This window comes from Rousettus aegyptiacus, unplaced genomic scaffold (assembly GCF_014176215.1).
Source record: "Rousettus aegyptiacus isolate mRouAeg1 unplaced genomic scaffold, mRouAeg1.p scaffold_m13_p_13, whole genome shotgun sequence".
NCBI classification, from domain to species: domain Eukaryota; kingdom Metazoa; phylum Chordata; class Mammalia; order Chiroptera; family Pteropodidae; genus Rousettus; species Rousettus aegyptiacus.
The window spans coordinates 35,771,212-35,793,409 of record NW_023416288.1 but is presented as its reverse complement, the minus strand read 5'-3'; the positions used below and the strand labels follow the sequence as shown (position 1 = coordinate 35,793,409).

Here is a 22,198-nt window from a genome sequence, read left to right as displayed (position 1 = left end):
GTATAGAACACAGCATCTACTGTAACTGTGTGTCTGTGACAGAGACGGGCCGACCGTGTGGGGCAGAGCAACACTTAGGACGTCAACAAGCAGCAGGGGCAGACACATCAGATTGTGTCTGAAGTCACAGTGGCAGGGTTACTTACAAAATCGGTGTGGCACAGTGCAAAGAAAAAGGAAACCCCTGTATTCCCAGCGTCCTTGTTGTCCTCTGTAAAGCAGGGGAAGTGGATTGCTTACTTCATTAAGTCACTAAGCATTATGTGTCAAAGCAAGACTGAAAATTCGAAATTCCATACAAATCATTGGGGTGTTATTCTCTTTGTAGGTGCTCAGCTTATGTATCTCTAAGTAACTACTACCACCAGCTCAGTGTGAGGTTACGTAAGAGCTTTATCTTTATCTGAAAGATGGGTATGAGCTGCTTAGGAGTTTGGTTCACTCACTCCAGCTTTTAACCCAACACAGAGCTTGCACGCGCACGCCCCACACCTGCCTCGTGGTGGTCCTGTGTCATGTTCCACCAATGTTCTCCGGATTCGTCTTTTCAGAATATTGGCAGGAGATTTTTAAAAGCAGTGCATGTTGGTGATGACGATCTCGTGATTCTGTTTTCTTTTCCACTCTCATGCTTCCTTAGGTTTGCAGCTAGAGTAATCAGAGAGGACAGACACTCCGGTGGGTTAAGTTAAATTGAGCTCTTTCCTAAGAAATTAATGAAGCTGCTTATAGAACCTAGTATGCTGCCTCTAAAATACAGGACACGTAAATAAAACCTGATGAGTCATCCTTAGCATTTGGATGTTGTCTGAGACCCAGCTTCGTGCCTCTGGAAGTTGTCCATTCTCGTTCATAAGCTGCAAACCGCCTCGTTCGATAAGAATTATAATCCATCAGTTATGTGTATGTAAGTTCTACCTGAGCAATCAATAATTTCAGAAAGAAGACATTTTTCATGTGGATCTGTAGTGGGTTGCTTTACAGAAATTTTAGGCAAGCCCAGAGATACTAATCTAAAGTCCAGAGTTTGTGTCAGGATTGTGGCTTACAAAAATGTCCTTCTGTGTTGTTTTATAAATCCTGGTTTAGAGTTGAACTCGATTGATGAACAGAAGTATCACTCTCATTTGCTACGGCTGATGGGTTTCTACACTCGTCCCTTCTTCAGAACTTGTTTCTTTCTCCCTTTTAATAAATTGGGAGTATGGAACACACTGTCCGTTTCTCTTCCTTCCAGCCTTGGATTTCAAATTAATTAACGGAATAAAGCAAGCATCTTTCAAAAATTTGACTTTAACTACTTGGATATATATCACCAGGACTATTAAAAAGAACAGGATGTTTAGTGTGCCTGTCCGCCCTTAGCGAGCACAGAAACTTCTCTTGGCTCTTCCCCGTACTGAGGCCAGCCAGGGATTGCTCTAAGCTGCACAAACTTGGAGACTAAAAGGCCAAGCAAGTCTCCGGGTAGGAAAGCGAAGACCCCCTTCTTCTTCATCAGTTCCGTTTCTGTCACTGGGTAGCTTTTGAAAATATATTTAAAAGGCTGTTTCATCTTGCATACTCCCCTCCTCTCTCCCATTTTGGTGAGGTTCCAAAGCTTAGAAGGTTTAAGTTTTCTAAACTGGAATTTATTAACTGTAAACAAATTTTAGTCCTGTTGGAAGTTGTCAGTAGACAGTGAAAATTTCATAGAATTTATTTTTCAGTCAGTCTATATACAAGTTTTGTTTTTGTTTGTTTGTTTGTTTGTTTGGTCCCAAATCCTTTAGCATTGAAATTTGGAGATTGGGGGGGGGGGGAAGGGTGTGTTGGGTGTGTTATAGGATAAGAGATGAGACTGGACATTTGGACAAAGTATACTATCCTCTTTGAAAAGAAGAGGAAAGTTTTAGTTCTGTTAATGCAGATAATTTTTAGGGTATCCTAAGTCACATTGGCTAAGATGTCCCCAATAACAAAGTCAGGAGAAAGTGGGGCTGGCAGCCCTCAGTCCTGGACCTAACTTAGCCCTGTAGCTTATTAGGAAAAGTTAGTGTCATGGCTGCCTACCATGGGGAGAGAGGGGGCTGGGGGTGGGAATGGGGGGAAGAGAGGGAGGGATGAAGGGAGGCCGTTTCATTTAGAGCACTTTGTTTTGTTAATAATTTCAGAAGAGGAGTTTGGGCATATTGGTGGACTTTACAGATCTTCCCGAAGCACTGGGAATAACAGGTGTTCTCCCAGACACTTAGATGAAGTATCGTGTATGGCATGCTTAGCACAGTGCCTGACATGTTGTATGTGTACGGTAAGTGTTAGCTGTGGCCGTTATCATCGTTTCTAATCGTCTGTTACCATCAGATGCTGAATTGTGAATCCCAGCACCCCTCACTCCCAGTGGGACACAGGAGGAGGCATCCGTGCATTCAGAGGAACTAGAATCTAGGTAGAATCCAGGTATGCTTTAGAGGGAGCCCTGACAGAAAGACTGAACAGTTTCATTACGGAATGGATTGTCCATTCTATTAGAGAGGCTGTGGCCAGCGGGATTTATTTTTTAATGGCATTTGGTAGCTCCTGAGCACCTTTTATGGGCCAGGCACTTGGTTAGGTGCTGAATATATAAACACGAGGAAGACGAGTGTGGTCCCTGCACTCGGGGTGCTCACGTCTTGAGGCGAGTAAAGGGCAGTCGCAGTTGCTAAATGATTGCGAGGTACAGTGTTATTCTCTTTGGTCCTCTTGGGGACATTTACCCCAGACTTGGGGGGTCAGGGGGAACCTGGTGGAGAAAGCTGGGACCTGAAGGGGGGAGCAGGAGTGAGGAGGAGGACAGCGGAACATTCCAGCAGAGGCGCAGGGCGAGCGCTGGTCTGTAACGGGGAGAGCGTGGCGCGTCAGAGGAGCTGAGAGGACCTCACCGTGGCTGGAGTGTAAGGTCGGGGTGGGGAGTGGAGGGCGAGCAGGCGCCCGCGAGCCTTGGTGAGGAGCCGTAGACAGGGGAGTGACTCGATCGGTTTGCATTTTAGAAAGGTCATTGCGGCCCACCCTGTGGAGGCTGGGTTGGAGGAGGGCAAGCCGGAGGCAGAGAGGCCGGTTAGAAGGGAGTTTGAGAAGCCAGTCGAGGCGAGAGGTGACGAGGGCCTGGGGCGGGGTGGTGACGGATGGCGGATAACGCAAGGGCATCGTCCCCCCTACATAGCACCTACTGTGCCAGGCACCGCTCCGAGTGCCTCACCTGAACTAACTCATTTAACTCTCAGAATGGCCTTTGGAAGTGTGCACTACTAACATACAAAATATGTTGTTTTATTCCATTGGGCAGATGAGGAACCCGAGGGCCAGGAACTTGCAGGGGCAGAGTTCGAACCCGACTGTTTTTAACCATCGTGCATAAGTGATCGGATTCAAGGCGTGTTTGGTAGGCAGAGTGGATAGGACTTGATCACCTTGACTTATGGGTTGGCGATGAGCCCACGTGTTGCCTGGCTTCTTGGTCTGGGCATTTGAGTGGATGGTGGTGACCTTGACCGAAATGGGGGATCTATACTGGGCAGCGGACTTGTGATGAAGATGATGAGAGATGGGTTCTGGACATGCTTGATTTAGTGACGTTCCAGTGGAGTTCAAGGAGGGACTATAGATTTCAGCAGCAGCATCACATAGGTGATAAACGACGCAAAGAGGGGCAGATAAGTTTGTTCAAAGAGAGGATCCATACTTTCCGAAGAGCAGAGGTCCCGAGATAGTAAATCCAACATCTGAAAAGTGGGAAGAAGAGGACCCCAAAAGAGACCGAGGAGGAGGGGCAGAAAGCTGACAGAGCAGGGGAGCGTTTGCACACCGGGAGAACGGGGTCTTGGGCTCTCAGTGGACTACACGTGCCAGGAGGCTTAGAAAGATGAAGGGGCCCCTCGCGTTTAGTGAAAACGAGGTTGGTGACTTCAGCTAGAGCCAGTTTGGTGCACTTGGGAGTCTGAAGTCCAGAGTGCAGTGGGCGTGGGGAGGACGAGAAGGCGAGCGGTGGAGGGCAGCTGGGTCGACCAGGCTTCTAGAATCGGGGCTGGGAAGGAGAGGGTTAGGGAAGGGGTTTTTGTTGGTTTGTTTATTTGAAGATGAGTAAGTAGGAAGGTAAGTGGGCAAGTGAGGCCCCTGAGGAGGCGGAAGGGATGAGACTCTAAAGGACATCAGGGTAGGGAAGGAGAAGGCGGGGCATGGAAGCGGGAACCCTGCAGGCGTGGGCGAAGCGCTGAGGACCTGGCCACCTGGCCACCTGGCCACCTGCCGGCCTGTTCTTCATGGTTCTTTATGGTCGGTAGGAGGCAAGGTCGGCTGCTGAGGGGAGAGGTGGTGAGGTCAGGTTGCTGGCCGTGGCGTGGCGGAGACTGCTCATACCTGCTGTCTAGAAGGGAAGGAGAGCGGCCAGGAGGGATGTTGGCGGCTTTACTGGGCGGAAGGCAGCCAGGATGGAAGGACAAGCGCGCCTGGCTTTATTACGCTTCGCTTTTCTGTGCTCCACTGATGTTGGGATTTGTATAAATTGAAGGCAAGGACCCTCCCCACCTCCCACCCCCACCAGCAGCTAAAAGATTACCACCTTCCCGATGGCAACGCTCTCTTTGTTGCCCTGGTGTGGAGCTGAACCCACAATATCTGCCTGTAGTTGATATACTAAGGTAGACTTGATTGGTTTGTTAACCTTTTGAGACCCCAAGTTTTGCACCAGCCAATAAGATGGTTGAATTTTACTTTCTATAATTTGCATTATTAAAAATATAACAAATAGAAAAATATAGGTTTATTGAAAATACTTTTTTAAACTATTGATCCTTCTTGGAAGTTCTTAAACATTCCCATAAGAAACCTTGCCTGCCATCCCGTTTCAGAATCTAAATGGCGGAGTGTCTCATAGTACACAGGACACATTTAGGCAGGGATCTGGTACCTACCTGGAGAAGTATACACAGGATTGTCTGCATGCAGACTCCTGAATTTCACCCCTTTAGGGCAGCTTCTTGTTTACATAGACCCCCATCCCCTCCCTGTACCATGTCATGGTTGAAGAAAGAAAAAAAAAAAGGAAAGAAAAAAGAAAAAAAGACCTCCCATGTCTACTCTAACTCCTGACCCCAGGTTAGAGCCAGCCCTTCCCCTCTGGGCTCATCTCTCCCCTCTGCCCCAGTTTCCTCCCTGCCTCAGGACCCTCTGTAGGGGTGGGGTAGGCCCCAACGCCCTGGCTTACCTTGACCTTGGTCTTCACTCAAAAGTCCTGTCCTCTGCCCCTTCCAGGTAGTTTCTCATTTAACCGCCAGCTGCTGTATCTTCAGGACGGAGTTGCAAGCTCTGACTCTCACAGCTCCGTAGCCCTGACCCCCCCACCGCTCTCCAGCCTCAGGGCAGGGTCATGAGGAGAGGCCTTAGGGGCCAACGTGCACTTCTTACTTACCGGCCTCTCCTGACTCAATCCGTTCACAACTAGCTTGCTCATAAATCCCATATTTTACTTAAATGGCAGTAAAAAAATGATTGTTTAATCCTGGGCAAAGGCAGTAAGAAGAAACATCAGTCTGCCTTGGTATTTGGCAAATGAAAACACAGCCCGAGTCAATATGTATTGTTTCATTTAAAAAGGGGAAAAAGTACTGGTCGTGATCCGCTAACTTAATTGACCCAGTCAGTATTTGAAAAACACTGCTTTGCCCTTGGTTTTTAACCTAATGGTTCAATGACACCATAGAAAATTTGTATTTTCAGATACAAGGGGATTAAAAATAGAAGAAACGGTAGTCACCATTCTGTCTCATGTAAAAAGCGAGATTGATTAACATTTTTGAATTCAGCTGTGTCACGTATACGTTTATTAACGTTTATGTTACAGCCACCATTTGAGACTACACTCAGTTTTATTTAGGGATAGTTATATGAGTGGGCAGGGCACAGCCCACAGTGCAGGGGCTGGGCACAAGTCTACACCTTTTTCCAAGAGAATTCGATGGCCTTGGACAAATAAACTCTCTGTGTTTCACATCTTTCCCATAAAATGCAGTGCCTGGACTAGATTTTCGGTTTATGATTTTTTTAGTTCGAAAATTCTTGAACTTATAACTCAGAAATTTAACTATAAGATGTCTAGAAACCTAGCGCTGCTCAAGTGCAAATATTCTCTCAAACCCCGAAACTTCCAGTGTGTGTTCTTTCCCAGTAATTTTTCTAGTTAAAAATTCAAATTTCACAGTCTAGCTTTCAGAAGTAAATAGCGGAAACATTTATTCCTCTACGACAGCGCGGTTTTATTTCATTTTCAAGGGCCAGCCCATTCTGCGAATCGACAAAATCACGCGTGAAAGTTTTGTCTTCAGCCAGCACGTTGTTGCGTTTCGCCGATTAAGGCCGTAACGAGAGTCAAGAGAGTTGGGGTCCCACCTCTGCTGAGTGCTGGCGCCTCCTTCATTCCCAGTGTGTCCTAAGTGGAGCTGGTTAGACAGGTTCGTGCAGCCAGCCCTGAGGTCAGCTCTTTACTTCTCCAGCCCTGGATCACCGCTTCTGAGCAGTGCTCTCTCTAGAAAGTGTTCTTTGCTCCAGGCAACCAGCCTCTCTCTACCTGCCCAGCCTGTTTGGGCTTCCATCAGAAAAGCCACATAAAGATTTATTACCTTCAAAATGCAGATCACTTTTGGATTGCTGATCTTTTCCCGGCAGAGTGCTTCATTTGTGCTCAGTTAGTATCCTTGGATACGTGTCTTCTATTATCAGGTTTTTGCACACATGTGTACGTGGGCTTCTTCCCCCGCGAGACCGAAAGGTGCTGCTTCGTGAACGTTAACTACTTAGGGAGTGCTTTGGGGACGATGAGTGGACGCATGGATGAACCAGTGCTGCTTAACTGGACGCCTGACCCCACGCAAGGCCATTGCCGCAAGTGGAGACACGACTTGACATGCGTGAGTGGGCCAACGGTGTCATCTTCGTTTTCCAGAAATGGGACGTTGCTGTTTTAACGGACACTGTGTGTGTTTTGTGGTAGTCTCCTGCGGTGGTTTGCCTGGCATTTCCATTCCTGCCTCCTTTTAGGCACACAGTAGGCACACAACTCCCACAGTAGGAGCACACACCTCCCAGCCTGTTGGCTGGGTCCCTACGATTGGTTCTAGCTAGTGACATCCTCGCATGAAATGATGAGCGGCACGTCTGGGCAAGAACACGTAATCGCTCGTGCAAGCTTTGAGGTTCTCTGGGGTCCCCTTGTCCTACATGCAACTGACAATCCTCAGTGGACTAGTAGTGTGAGCTAGCCTTGTAGATTTGGGGGCCGTTTGTTTCTTCAGCAAAACTTATCCTACTTGGCTATACAGTAGCCTTTTTCCTTCTTGGAGATTATAACGTACATTATGTTATATGACACACCACAGTGCTTAAGAGCCTAAGGTCGGAACCAGAATGCCTGGGTTCGATTCCCAGTTCTGTCACATGCTTGTGCTAACTTCTGTGTGCCTCAGTTTCCTCATGTGTAAAATTGGGGGTTTAATAATAATGCCTGTGTGATGGAATGGTAATAAGAGTTTAAGGCATTAATATTTGTCAAGAGGTATGGGCTACGGTTAGGTGTTTATTGAGTAAAGTAAATTAATGTACCTAAGAGCTGTGGGAACTTGAGGTATTGCCTATCTGCATGAAGGAAAGCTTAAGCTCTCAAAGATGGCCTGCGAAACTGGTCAGTGACTCGGGCCAGCTAGTGACTTTGGAGCTGCGTCTGGAGCTCTTCGAATGCGTCTGAGCCAGTGGCTCGTTGGGAGCCTGGAGCCCGTCGCGCCCATGCAGGAGCACAGAGAGCCGTGGGCTTGGTTGAGGGAAGTTGCTACGTGGCTGTGGGGAGGCGTGGAATTTCTAAGGTTTACTTCTTTCATGACACTGTGCAGGAAACCTCTCAGGTGCGACGAGGTCTGTGGCTACCTCCTTCGTTCCCAGGTCCCGAGCTTCCCCCTTCTTCACTGTCACATGGAATCCCACCACCTTCCCGAGGCGTTCCTGTTCAAATTTTAGACACCTGTGATTTCCACTCACCCCGCCCTTTATAAACAGCCAGCGCATGAGAACGCGCTCCCATTTGTACCTCAGGACAAAATGTAGGTGCACTTGCTTAAGTTAAGGTACTGTGCTGTTTGCTCCATTGTGTCAATGCGTATCACTTCATCTATTCTAGGAAACAAGCTCTGAGGCGAGGATTTGGCTTAACCTTTTATGCAGGACTTAGTAAAATGCTCGGTAGTATTAGAGACACCTAATAAATGCGTTAGACTTTTGAATGATTCTGTAATCATTTTAATGGAGGCCGATGTGTGTGTATTTAAACAAATGGCATGTTTTCAGCAACATGCTGGCAAATTATTAGCAGCTTCTAAATTAAAGAAAAGTCTATACATAGAAAATGGATTTCGTATACTGCAGTAACATGCAGCTAGGTCGCTAACCGATTTAAGCGGAGGCCAAAATGCACTGGTGGAGCCAAGATTTAATTATTTTTTACTGTATTTGTTTGTTTTCCGAAAAGTTGGTTGGCGTGGCAGGGGTTAGGTGAGAAGGGGGCGTGCAGTTTAAAGGCGTTATTGTGAATTTAATGCATATTTTAAAGAGTCGGTTAAGAAACCCTTTATATTAGGTTAGCAGATGTGATCTGGCCCCACCTCTTCCCACACATGTGCCCTTTTCATTAGGAATGTGTGCCTGATGTGGTGCAGATGGTATTTAAGCCACTTAGTAATATTTTCCACAACCTGTTTTTAGTAATCAGGCTTGAATTTGCTGGTTCAAAATACTGGAACTGCCTTTTGGCAGCTTGGTAAACGAAGGAAGCTGCAATGTGGTCAGTGTACCAGCAGAGGGCAGTGTAAGTCAGTGTTTTGGTTGCAGTCAGCCTCCGGCTGCTGCGTTTCCATGCCGGAGGGCTAGAATGTTCTGCGTCTATTTTAGAGATCTGATTTGAGAATTAAAAAAAAAAAAAAAAAAAAAAAAAAAAAAAAAAAAAAAAAAAAAAAAAAATTGTCCAGAGCAGATTCGAGCTGCCGTTTTGCTTCATGAATTTAATTTCCTCTTGCTTCCTCACATCACACCGTTGCTTTGTACACGTACAGCTTCCCGCCACTCACCATCCCGTCCGTGAACCCAACTCTGCGGCTCGCTCATTGCCCCGACTCCTGTCTCCCCCGACGCCAGGAGCACAGCCCTGCCTTCTGCCTTCTCTCTCTGTAGCAGCCTCATTGTAAGGTCTGCTGGCCCCACTTCCCCTTAGTGTCCTTCTTGATGGACCGAATGTTTGTGTTCCCCCAAGTCCCTATGTTGAAAGCCTAACCCTCAATGTGACTGTTGGGAGCTAGGACTCGTGAGCAGGTGATAAAGGTTAATGAGGTCCTAAGGGAGGGCTCCTAATCCTGTAGCGGTGATGCCCTTATAAGAAAAGAGATGCCAGAGCTTTCTCTGCCACGTGACGACACAGGAAGAGAGCTCTCACCAGGACCCACGCTGGCTGGCACCTTGATCTGGGACTTTGAGCCTTCAAAATGGCAAGAAGATATAGCTCTGTTGTTCAGACCACTCAGCCTATGGTATTTTGTTATGGCAGCTGGAGCTGAGACACTGTCTTAGCATCTTATGGGGATTGAGGGACAGAGAAGGGAACCGTCATCGAATGTTGGAAGGTAGCTGAGGCTCAGCGGAAGGACAGGGGACCACGTGGCATGGGGTGGGGAGCGGGTTTGGCCTCGGTGATTTGGAAGAACGAGCGAGTGCCTGAAATGACGGGGCGTTTACTGGAGACAAGAGCTGGACCTGCCTGACAGTGGAGACGTGGGGACGGGCGTAGCTGGGGGAAGCCTTGGAAACTCGTCTGAGTAGTCTGGCCCCGAGGCTGTGGGCAGCTTCTCAGACTGAGAGATGCCAAACTCTTGGGCACACGTGGGCGTCAGGGGTCAGCCAAACCACGGAATAAGGACTGTGCACCTCTGGGTGCGTTTTTGTGGATGAGGCGTCTAACTTGATGGGACTTCAGGCATATTTCTGTGTGTTCTTTTCTGCCTTACTGAGGTGCTTTGATGGGAAAGTCCAGGGCGGTGGAGGAAAGAGGCCGTCGTCAAAAGACCGCGAGCAGGAACAGGACCAGTGGGTGCAGCTGGCGTGCCTGTTGAGAAGCAGAGGCCCTGTGTGCTTCCCACTCTTTCCTTCTCCCAGAAATTTCCAAGTGCTCTGTGCCTAATGGTTCCGTCTTCCCTCGTGGCATTGATGGCGGCTTTCAGCAGAGCTTATGAATGTGTGGAGGGTCACAAACTAGTTGATATTTCCAGGACAGAAGCCCAGACCAGTCCGAGCCTTTCCGGGCCTTGCAGGATGCCTGGCGCTGGCTTTATGGATGATGGGCCGAGCAGGGCAGCTCTGGAGATGGGGCCTGGGAAGACTGCGACCGCTGAAGTTGGTGACCGGTCCTTCCTGCTCTGCCCTGACACTTGCCAGCTGCGGAACCTCGTTGGCAAACGTGGCCTTCGCTCTGGAACATTAGGGATCTGTGGAAGTGGAGAAAGGTGGATATTGGGCAGGCAGACGGCTGTTTGTTTTTAGGTTCTTTCTTGATTAAAAAAAAAAAAAAAAAACTACGAGCATCTATTGCCACAAAGCAAATACAACTTTGACTTCTATTCAGAGGATTGCATCGCTGATTTTTGTGTATTATCATGTTTCATAGTCTTACCACATTTGGACATTTATGTTTTTCCCACCTGAGACGTGAGGACATTTATCGCTCTCTGACTCTCATTTTTGTGTTTACCTGGTTAATTGTCTCCTTCTTTCACTGCCCAAGAATGTATGTTCCATGAGGGTCAGGACCTTGGTCTGTCTCTCAGGTGCCTCCACATTTATGATGCGCTTGTAGCACTTGATAAATATTTGCAGATTAACCTACGGGATAGTGAAAGGGAAAGGAGCAGCTCGTACTGAGCACTGAATACACTCTGTTGTCAGTGACCCATGGCAAAAGGTATCCATGTCATTGGCTTGCTTGCAGGCATTGCCACAGGGGGGCGCTACAGCATCTGAAAAGAAGGGAGTCTCGCTTGTCAGTGGGGGTGAGCTCTGGGCTCAGTGAAGGAAGTGGAATGTTAACGCTGAGCTCCTTCCTTTACCCTCAGTGGGCTGTGTCCTGCTAACTGACCCACTTAGCAAAACAACCCAGTGAACTCACTGCTTGGCAGACCTGGATGGGTCTTAGCCATGCAAAGCGGCGTAAACCAGGAGAAATCTTTAGCAAATTGAAAAGATACCTAAGTGGTGACAGAGCAAGAATCAGGTTTTCTGGAGAATTAAGTTCGAGGTGATTCAATTACTACTTTCTTGTTTGCGACACCAGAGTCACTGATTTTGTAACTGATGGTGGGAGGTAAGGGGATGACAAGTCAGATGTTGAAACATCACAGTTGACGAATGTTTTTAAGAAGACGTGCCTTTTTATGTCCTTCTAATACACATGGGAACTGGAACTAGAGCACCTGTAAGAATCCTTCAAGGGACGTGTATTAATAAAGGGATTTAAATGGCACAAACTAATATATTGATTATTTGCCTATGAATGGAATTTCCAGATAAAAATTTCTGACAGCAGGTTTATGAAGTACTTCAAGCAGTCCTCCTCCCCTTTAATTTTTTTTACACTTTAAATACAAAATATGACAAAGTTCAGTCAAACTTTGTATTTTAACTAAGTGAAGGCCGAAATAAGGAGGTATCATTTCTGAAAATGAGATCTTTTTATTCTCTTCTTTTTCTACGTTGGGAATGGTTGATGGGACTCTGCTTTCTCTTGCCTAAAATGGGATATTGGAATTTAGATTGTCGCTGCCAGATTTAAAAAGCTGATTTGAAACCGATTAAAGTCGATAGCTTAAATATGAATTCCTATCCATGGGCTGCCAGTTATATATACATTTATATTTATAAGGACATAATAAATACAATGTTTACTTATATACATGGGATCACATATAGCACTCTAAATATCCCCCCAATGAGAGGATAAAGAAAATATTAGAAGTTCTGAAAATCTTAACCTTTTTTTTAACTGAAAGTTGAATTTTAGTATGTACTTTTATAATTAAGCCATTCTAGCAAAAAAATTTTTTCTTGAAGTAACAACACTTGAACTGCATGAGATGTTATTGCTAAATTGATTTTACAAGGTTTTGACCTGTTGACATGCCAAGATAAAATCTGGGTTCTTTAGGTTCCGTAAAATGGGGTTCAAGGACCATTATAATTTAAAACAAGAGAATATTTTCCTGGTTGGGCCACACACATACTGACTATTCTGATAGAGAGATGGATATTGAAGTATATTTCAGAATTCTAAAATCCAAAAGTAAAAAACAAATTTTTACATGAAACAGGTTTTTGTTTGATCTTATTCTCACTATATATAATATATATATTATACATATATATTGTATATATTTTTTTACAGTGAGATATTCAAGATATTTTCAGGTTAATATTAAGTCAATTTTAAGAGCATACAAGAAATTAAAACCTTATTCCCTTTTCTCTAAAAGTAGGCTTAATGGGAGTAATACCTACATAAAAAAAAATCTAAACTATTTTAGGAATGTTCTTGGTGGTGAAAACTGTTATGGTCTCACATTGGGAGCAAGGGAAAATGCCTCATAAATACCTGATTTAACAACTGTGGTTTTTAATAATTGTGAAAAATCACATGACTGTTAGGGGGAAACATTAAATTTTCATGAAAATATAGACTTCTATTTGAGACAATGAAAAATCAAAGTTCGAGGTGATAGAATAAAGAACAACTCTCCAAAGTGTATAAAACAATAATACTAATGTTATTTCACCTGATAGAATTTAAAAATAATAATTCTATTTAATTTTTATATAAAACAACTGAAACAAAAAAAAATTCCATGGATTAGGAAAAAAAGGATAGCGAGAATGAGGAAAGAGAAGACAAATGTGGTGAGGAGATATGTTTAAATGTCTGTTAACGGCTTCATTTCGGGTTCCGTCGATCACTGGCTTTGTGGCCTTGGGTCGGGTAAGCAGCTAAGCCTCATCCGTCTCCTCTGATGTAAGAGTAATGGTACCTGCTTCAGAGGGTGTCGCGCTGCTCAGGTGAGATGATTCAAATACAGAGCGAGTCAGCTATTACTCTTCATCCAGGTAGAATAGAAAATGTTAAAGTGAATGCATTGGAATCCTAAAATCATCTCTCTTTGGCATGTAAATCGGCCTTGAATTTGTATTAAAAGTCGACCTTAGATTCTTGTGCCTTGATCTGGTAATGTTTAAAGTTTTGGGAAATAAGATAAAGAATGGGCAAGTCAAGCAATTGTGGAAGAAATTGGAGGGAACCCAATATGCAAATCGCATTCTGACTGGATATCTGCATCTTTGATGAGCAGAGAGGTTTGTGGTTCATTCGGAGGAAGATGATGCTGATGACAGTTAATGTTCATTGAGGCCACGATGCTAGTCACTGTGAGCGATGCACAGTCGCAGTGTCTGATTTAATCCTCACTACACCTGATAAGGGAAGTTCAGTTATTAAACTGATGGACAGTGGAAGAGACTGGTTCAGAGAGGTTAAGTAACTCTCCCCGTCTCCACAGCGGATGTTGGGGTCGAAGTCCTTGACTGACATGGGCACCATGATAGATTTGGGGGTGCCCGTGTTCATATTCTTAGGGTTCCAAATCTAATGTGAGCTTTTTGGTCCGAAGAGTATAACTCTACCATTGAGTTTCTTGTTTTTCTTTTTATAGAAGCGTAGTTTTGACACCGTGGTTGGTGTGCGTGTGAGAGAGACAGTAGCTGCTTAAACTTATTTCGTTTCCCTAAATACCCAATACTGTTGTGGGTTCAGCCTCTGTATTATTTTTTCCCCTCTATTGTTCAGTGGAATGTAATCTGATGAAAAAGTATACCCAAACGGGGACTGACTCACAGATAGCATTTTCATCCTCGTTGAAAATCACTGGTGGTTGGTGATATAATGAATATATACAGTGCTAATTTCCTAGCTCAGAGATGATCAGTTAAAATGACCCAGGAGGAAGGAATTAACATGGAAATCAAGCTCCGTAGTAGTTTAACAATTAGTAGTTTATCCTTGGATTATATAAGCTCACATAAACACCCATCCCCACTTAAAAAAAAAAAAATACTTGAGGGAACAGAGCACAAGCCATGATTTAGTGAAATAATGGTGGTTTGGCAGGTGAAAATAACAGAGTGCTCCAGCAGAGGCGGGTCAGAGGGCTGCTCCCCAGAAGCAGACAGGCCCCCCTTTTCTCTTTGGGGGATGGTGAGGCAGGGTTTGTAAGTGGAAGGAAGAGGGGACACTCCTTAAGCAGATCTGGCCAGACTTCGTCACACTCACCTCTGACTTTGATCTCTGTGGCAGGAAGCACTCCTATTAAAATGTGAACTTAACTGAGGTTTTCTTGTGTAATTAGGGAACAGAAAAACATGTTCCACAGCGGAGCCTCCAGGTCTAATTACCTGCAACCTAGTTGTACCTTGATGGCAAGAGGTGAGCCACCAGAGCATTTATTAATGAACTGCTGAATTTCCTCATAAGACACTGGGAGCCCATTGGGGGACTACCTCCTAACAGGAAAAATACCTCAGAATCAACAACAGCCAAAGGATTTAGCAATGTGGAAGACAGATTTGTCGAAATATGGCTACTATGCTCCCGCATAATTTCCCCTTTCACAGCTGACTGTAGCCCTATGGATGTTAACCCTACCTGTCCCTACGCGCTGTGAAGGCGCGTGTTTTCAGACGCCCCTCATTTTCAAAGCTCTGTTTGTCGACGTGGGGTGTCTAGTCTGTATGAGGGGCTTTGGATGTCATCCAGAAGTTGGCAGAGAGATAGTGACTGGCAAACAGGTTTCTCTAGGCAATTGCTTGATAGAAATAAAGATCTTTTCTCAAACCCCTCTCTTACCTACTGTATTCCCACTAGGAAAAAAATCGGGTGAGCGGAAGAATATATAAGAGCACCGACGGTTATTTTTTTCTCTTTTAAAACTGGCATTTTTAAAGTTCGTCTGTAGGAGAAGAGTTGTTGATCAAGGAAAAGGAAAGGAAACATGACAAAGATAAGAAGGTTAGATTTTCATACTCCGTGCTTCTCTGTTGGTAAATTTGAAAAACGGCGTGTAAAATGATTACACTGCGAAGGTTAATATCCTAAGCAAAACGAGTCCTCAGCAACGTTCTCTCTGTTAAGAAGCGAGAGATGATTAACTGCGTGAAGAGGGTCTTATTTTATGTGACTTTTTTTCTGAGAAAATGGAGAGAGGAGTTAATGAAACTAAGGGCATTTCTGAACCATGTTATTTTCTGAAGGAGTACCACAGCACTCTGTTTTTAAAAATCCTGTTCCAGTAAACATAGCTGTTTCTAAAAAAAATAAAACCAGCAGGAAAGTCCCCAAACAACCAAGAAAGAAAATCAAGGATTCCTTTCGAAGACCGTCCTGGTACAGATGTGATCATGTCCATTTTGCCTTCTGAAATTAAATGGCACATGATTCTTCACGTTTAAAAGGGGCCTTTGTGCCAGGTTAGCCCCTCCAAGCTTACTTCCTAGGATGGTTCTGGAAAATGTATTCTTGAAATCAGTGAAACCCTGTTTCATTGTCAGTACAAGGACTATGCAGCTTTTATGGAGGGTGTCGGTCCTTGAATTGGCAGCTGATACATAGTCACTTTTGTCTTTCTGATCATTAATATATAGAGTATTTATTTAACTTCTTAAAAAACACTGAATCTTGTTAATTCAGTCTTTTGGTATCATAGAACTGATTGTTTATAACATTCAACTAGTTTTTCAAAAAAAGGATTTAAGTCAAATTGACTGGTATGAATTACAGAGTAAAGAGAAGAAAAATGTAACAGATGAAATAAAGGAATCCATGTTTCCTGCGGGTCATTTTGGTAGGAAATTTCCCAGGTTACATCACCCTTATAATACGGCTGTGGGTAAGTTGTTAACTCTTTAAAATTCTACTTCTAAGGGTATCTGTCATCCTCAGAGGCAACCTTTTTCTCTTGCTTCAGATGTGTTAAGTCTTTACACTTACTAATTCTTTTATGTAGTGTTTGTAGTTTGTAGAAGGAAATTGATTTTCTTGTAATGGGAAAATCATCGCTCCTATTATGACATAAAACTTTAATTTGATGTCTCCTTCACTGACCCAAGCTAATTACAACAAAAACACGTTAACTAAGTGAGTAAAGTTCTTTCTTTCATGCACTGATTTTACTACTCAGGGCTGCTCCAGAAAGTCTTAAATGAAGGTGCTGCTGTATTACTCTGTGTGCGTGCGTGCGTGCGTGCGCGTGTATGTGTGTGTGAGAGAGACCACTGACAGGCCATGTGAGATGTTGATGCTCAGGGTGAAACTTGAACTCCTCAGATCATCAGCTAAGGAGCAGAAAAGATATGAAATGGGGTTATCGCAATGGTCAGAACATGCAACCACTGAAAAACACAGACGTAGCTTCCTCTTTAATTTGGGCAGATTGGAATGCACTCCCCCAAAATCAAACGGAAATAGTAAAATTTAAAAACTTTTATGAGTACCCAGCACAGCTGCACCTGGCTCTCCTAATTGCCTTCCACCCAGTCATTACTGGTGAGGCAAGATGTTTAGCCACCAACAGCCCTTATTAATGTATAATAGGAATTTACTTGTAAAACAGAATTATTGGGATGACATGATGTCATAAAGACAGAGTGCTGACATTTTAGATTGTTTTATATAGGAATGCGGAATTATAATTTAGGAGTGGGATATGCCTTTGGTAATTAATCACAGTTTGGTGTGGCCTCAGTGGAGACAAGGCACAGGGATTCATAGAATCCATGATTGTGATCGTCCTCCATTAAAGACTGCGCTTGTGCAGATGCATGCCACTCTCATGAATTATCTGTGAAAAAGACAACTTTTCTCTAGTAATTCACAAGTGTAAAACCTGACCGTAGCAGGTATAAATAAATGAAATGTTTCGGCAAGACTGTCGCCCTCATTCTGTACAAATGCCAAAGATTTAGGATTATAAAAATGCCTACAGATTATCTTCTGGGTCTCAATGATGCAAGAAATGGGATACATTAATTTTGCTGACCTTGAACTTGGAATCTGTCAATACAGCTCTGTGATTAATGGGTACAGACATTTACCTGCCTCATAAAGATAATGAGTCCTGATTACTGGGCCCTGTTTGCAGAGCAATAGTTAATGTGATGTCAACACTTCCTTTGTAAACCCCATTTTTGAAGGGGTTTATAACTCAGCCATAAAAAATCACTCGGGATGACACTTTGAATATGAGTTCTTAGTCCTGGGAGATGAAGATATTTAAAGGAATAGATTTAAATGTTCCGTTTATTTATGGGTTTATGAAAACCTAAGTTGCATATAAAATTCACGTTTTATATACTTTAAAGAAAAAAATATTAAAATACTGAAGAGGGTTTCTTACTGCTCATTTTGTTCAGTTTTTTCCTAAGGAAATACTCTATACTTAGGTGTTGTATCATATATTTTAAATCAGAAGGGAATGTTTTGAGCATGTTTATGACACATATCAGATGATATTTAAAAAATTATTCCGTAGTTAATGCTTTTGGGATTTTATGCCAGTTAGCCACATAAAGCCATGTTTTAGCTCAAAATCAATGAGAATTCTAGGACAAAGCTTGCAACATGCTGGTCTTAGAAAGTATAATATAAAGTGAGCTACCTTGGGTAAGACAACAAACACCCTTTCTGAATTAGAACATAAGTTTCTCTTTCTGATGGAAGAGAAAGCCCTGCCCCAAGGCCAGCTCTCTGTCACCTCCCGAGGCCTGGGGATTGCATGAATGCCTCCCCAACTTTGTAGAGAGTGAGGGGGCCGAGTTCACCCTCCGGAGTTTGAGACTCTCACGTCCTGTCAGGGAAGGACTGAAGGGCCCTTTCGGTCACTGGTGTTTGTGAAGGCTGAGGCCAGGAAGCCAGGGTTATAACCCTGTGGGAATCCGAGGGGTGTTGGATGGGCAGCTGTGGTCAAAACCCAAACTTTTGAAGTGGGTATTCAGATGCCACAATTTTCTTGACTTGTTAGATAGCTTAAGAGTTTTAATTTTAAAAGTCATCTTACAATACTTTGTAATTGGTTCCAAAGCCACTATTGGCCTGACCAAAAGGGATTTTTGTTCATTTGTTTGTTTTTGTCTTTGCGGGATAGAGAGTTTGGTTGTGCCGTCAAATCAGTAAAACAAGACTGTTAAATCTGCATCGATGGGCAAGTTTTAGGCTTTCTTCCTCCCGTCCTCTACCCTCCCTCCCTCCATCCCTCCCTCCCTCCCTCCTTTCCTTTCTCCCTTCCATTCACCCCCCCCCCCCACTCTCCTCCCTTCCATTTACCCTCCCTTCCTTTCTCCCTACTTTGCTTCCTTTGGAAAATAGGGCATTTCTTTTAACTCAACAATAACAAACTATTACAAGGACGAAATAATTCTCGGAGCCCCCAGCAGCAAGGGGGCTTGTCCAGAATTCCCAGCAGGCCGCAGCGAGGGTTGCAGTGCCGTGGTCAGAAGACTGCCGTGTGTTTCAGGGCTATTTCTCGTGCCTGAAATATTTACCAGAATGTACTCATACTTGCCTCTGCCCTCATTTAATCACCCTGGGAAGGAACAAACTGTTTCCTTAAATTGTTAGACTTGTTACCGTAAAATGTAAAATGTAGAAGCAACATCTATAATTCTTAGGTTGACGGGCATTAGACTTACCAATTTGCTTGAATAATAATGCAGAGTCTTGAATGAATGTGCTGGGCTGATGGGCAAGCCTTATTTCTTTGAATAACTGCTCGCATAAAGAACTTAAGAAATGTCCCCCAATTGGCCTAAAGGTTAAGGCAGAAGTAAATTGACACCATGATGAATAAGTTTGTAGCACTGAATTTTGAAAAATAAAAAATAATACAGTGCACTTGCTGCTTTATGTCATATATATTTTAATCCTCACAATAACCCCATGAAGTTAATCGTTTATTCTGCCCCTACAACTCACACTTTTTGTGAGCTGGGATGGGAACCCAGGTCTATCTTATTCTAAAACCTATAGTGTTCCTATTCTGTATTAGCAACTTAGAGGTCAAGTACTCGTGAGTAAAATGGTAATAATGATTAATTCATCAGTAATTATTTTTTGAGCACCAATCATGTGATAAGTCCTATGTTAGGTTCCAGGGGCTCAATATGAACAAGACAGCCTTACAGACTTTATATTTGTAGCCTTTAAGAGCCTCTAAATGAGTATCAGGGTACTAAAAATTGTGGGGTACAGTCTACGGCCATGCTACCCTGAATGTGCCCAATTTCGTCTGATCTTGGAAGCTAAGCAAGGTTGGGCCTGGTTAGTACTTGGATAGGAGACCAACTAGGAAGACCAGATGCTGTAGGCACTCAAAAAATAGATAGATAGATAGATAGATAGATAGATAGATAGATAGATAGATAAAATTTAAAGTATTTGGGTACTAAGAAGTAAACAGGAAATTACAAACTAGGCGCAGGGGCTAAACTGAGAGATGTGAAGAGACCCAAGTGCTGTATCTGGAAGGGGTATTTGATATAAATTTAGGGGTTTAGGAAAAACTTCCCAGAAACTGAAAAGCTGAAGGAGGGGGGGCCTTGGCCAGGTGGAGAGGATTGTTGGGGGTCATGGGTGGGTAGATAAGGAAAGCATTCTAATCTGGAAGGTACTGCAAATGCAAAGTAGGTGAAAAGGTATTTAAACGGGCAGAGGCTGGAGCCCTTCCTCAACAGTGGTCAGGACTGGACGCGCCTTTGGACTGAATTTTAGGGACTTTTAGAGGCTGTGGGAAGGCATGGCAGGGTTTCGAGCTGGGACGTGGTGATCAGGTTAGCAGCTGGGAATCTGGTCTGACTGTCTCGTGGAGCGCAGAGTAGATTTGGGATGATGGAGCCGAAGGCCTAGTCTCAGTGGCCGTGATTAGGATCCATTCTGGATGCCGGTGGTCCTCGGTGATTTGTGGGAGGTGAGGGGTAAGGCCCCAGGCAGGAACCTTGATGGGTGGCCGGGTGCATGGTGGTGCCTTTCACCCAAGAGAGAATCAGAGGACAAGTGACCAGATGCAGGGGGAGCAAGTGGTGCCGCCAGTTTTGAACATACTGGAGCCGGGGCAGTCGAAGCCAGAGGGGGCGTTTGGAGAGGCATTAGTCTACGCGGATTAACTGAAACCACAGGAAAGGAAGGAGCGCGCGGCGTGACGGGAACTCAAGGACACCGCCAGGTGGGACAGAGAACGGAGAGCCCGCGCAGGGACAAACAGGGGCCGGAGGTGGGAGAGCAGTGGCGCCAGGGTCTGAGTATCCGCGTCCCCCCCTCCTCCCCCACCCCGGGGCGATGGCGTTAGTAGGCGGAGCCTTTGGGAGGTGATGAGGTCATAAAAGTGGCGTCCTCACGAATAGCAGTAGTGCCCTCGTAAAGGGACCCTGGAGAGCTCCCTCATCCTGTCCACCACGTGAGGACACGGCCACAAGGTGCCACCTCTGACCCGGGACGCGGGCTCCCTCCAGACGCCGACGCTGCCGGCGCCTGGACCTCGGCCTTCCCTCCCTCCGGCTCTGTGAGGAGTAAGTTCTGCTGTTCAGAAGGCACCTGCTTGATGGCGCTTTGTTAGAGCGGCTCCAGTGGACCAAGGCAGATCGGAAGCCGAGAACAGGGTTTCTTTCGGCGAGGCTCGCTGGTCAGGCAGCCGGATGCGGCCGGGAGGCCGGACACGCAGGACCGCGGGGCGAGCGACCACGCCGCCCTCCCCCACGCACGCCCATGCAAGGAGCTGAGCCTTTGGCTCGATTTTTCTGAAAAATTCTATCAGCACTCACTTCATTTTGTCAGAAGAGACTCGTGTAAGGAATGCTCTGGCTTTCCTTTAAGTTTTAAGTCTTCATGTACTTTCTCAAAATCATCACACACCCTCTATTCTAAAACAGCATAGGGGCTTTGAAATAATCACTGCATTTGCTGTCTCAAAATGTACCATTTTTAGGTCGAAAGTGATTTGTGGGGTGGGTGTGTGCAGCCCCGCTGCCTCAGCTGGGTCGCCGATTTGTTCAGTGGCCACTTGCTGACCTCTGTCCTCAGCCGGCATGCAGGTTAACGGGAGCTGTGCTGTGTGCATCTCACTGAGAAAGTAAAGTGCCGAGTTTTGTTGTCGTGAGGATGTCATGATATGTGAACGTGTAGAAATGGGAAAGGTTGGTCCGAGTTGATATTCCTATTAAGGACGGGGTCTGGGATCATTCTCCGTGAGGTTCTGAGCACCTCACACTCCTTGGCCCTTAAGGTGTACTAAGTTCCTGCCCCTCGTTGTCGCCTCAGGTCTTGTCCCACGCCTCCCTGGGCAGTGTCGGGCTCCTGGCCAAGGCACAGATAGAGCAGAGGCCACCACCAGTGCCCCAAGCCCCTCCAGCCTGCCCCAGGGCCATGGACGCTGCATCCTCCAGACCCAGGGCCCTTCGGAGTCCCCAAAACCAACCACCGTGAGCCAGTGTGGATAAGTAGAATGAGCTAGTGGACATGGCAGTTGCTGGCCTTATTGGTCCTTGTTATGACCAAACCTTGAACCAGAAGCTCTTGATTCTCCCTGTGAAGCTCATCCTCTGCAGTGAGACTCCGCCCGGACCTTCCTCCGAGTCGGAGCCGGGCAGGGTGCTCTGTCTTTCAGTTGCATGCATTTTCCGTCATCATGATGTCATTATGATAAGAAGGGAGCGCACCATTCCAGGCTTACTGAGGGGTGGGACCCCTCGGCTTAGTCTGTGCTGAAACCTTAACTAGACTTTAGACTTGGTCACCTTTCCTACTGTGTCCTCTGCTGCCCTGAAGTCGAGGGAATGCAAAGCATCCTTTAGCTCTGCCAGCCCCTTCCCCCTGTGCCCTTTCTCCCTGTGCCCCTTGCCCCTGTGCCCCTGCCCCCCGTGCCCCTTCTCCCTGCGCCTTCCCCCAAATTTACCAGCTTACTCTGTTGGTTCTTCGTATCTCCCCCTCATTAATAGATCGCTTCTCTGACCCATGGCACTCACTGTCGCTTGTACACTGATGCTGTAGTCAGTAAAGATGTCGTTGGCACGCTGG

General features: G+C 45.3%; 1 protein-coding gene and 1 pseudogene across 1 annotated transcript in view; both read left to right on the top strand.

Moving 5' to 3' along the window:
• Positions 1-22,198, top strand: part of JAZF1 (JAZF zinc finger 1) — a 296,223-nt gene that overhangs the window by 71,879 nt on the left and 202,146 nt on the right. The window lies entirely within an intron of this gene.
• LOC118610948 lies at positions 19,381-19,499 on the top strand (annotated as a pseudogene).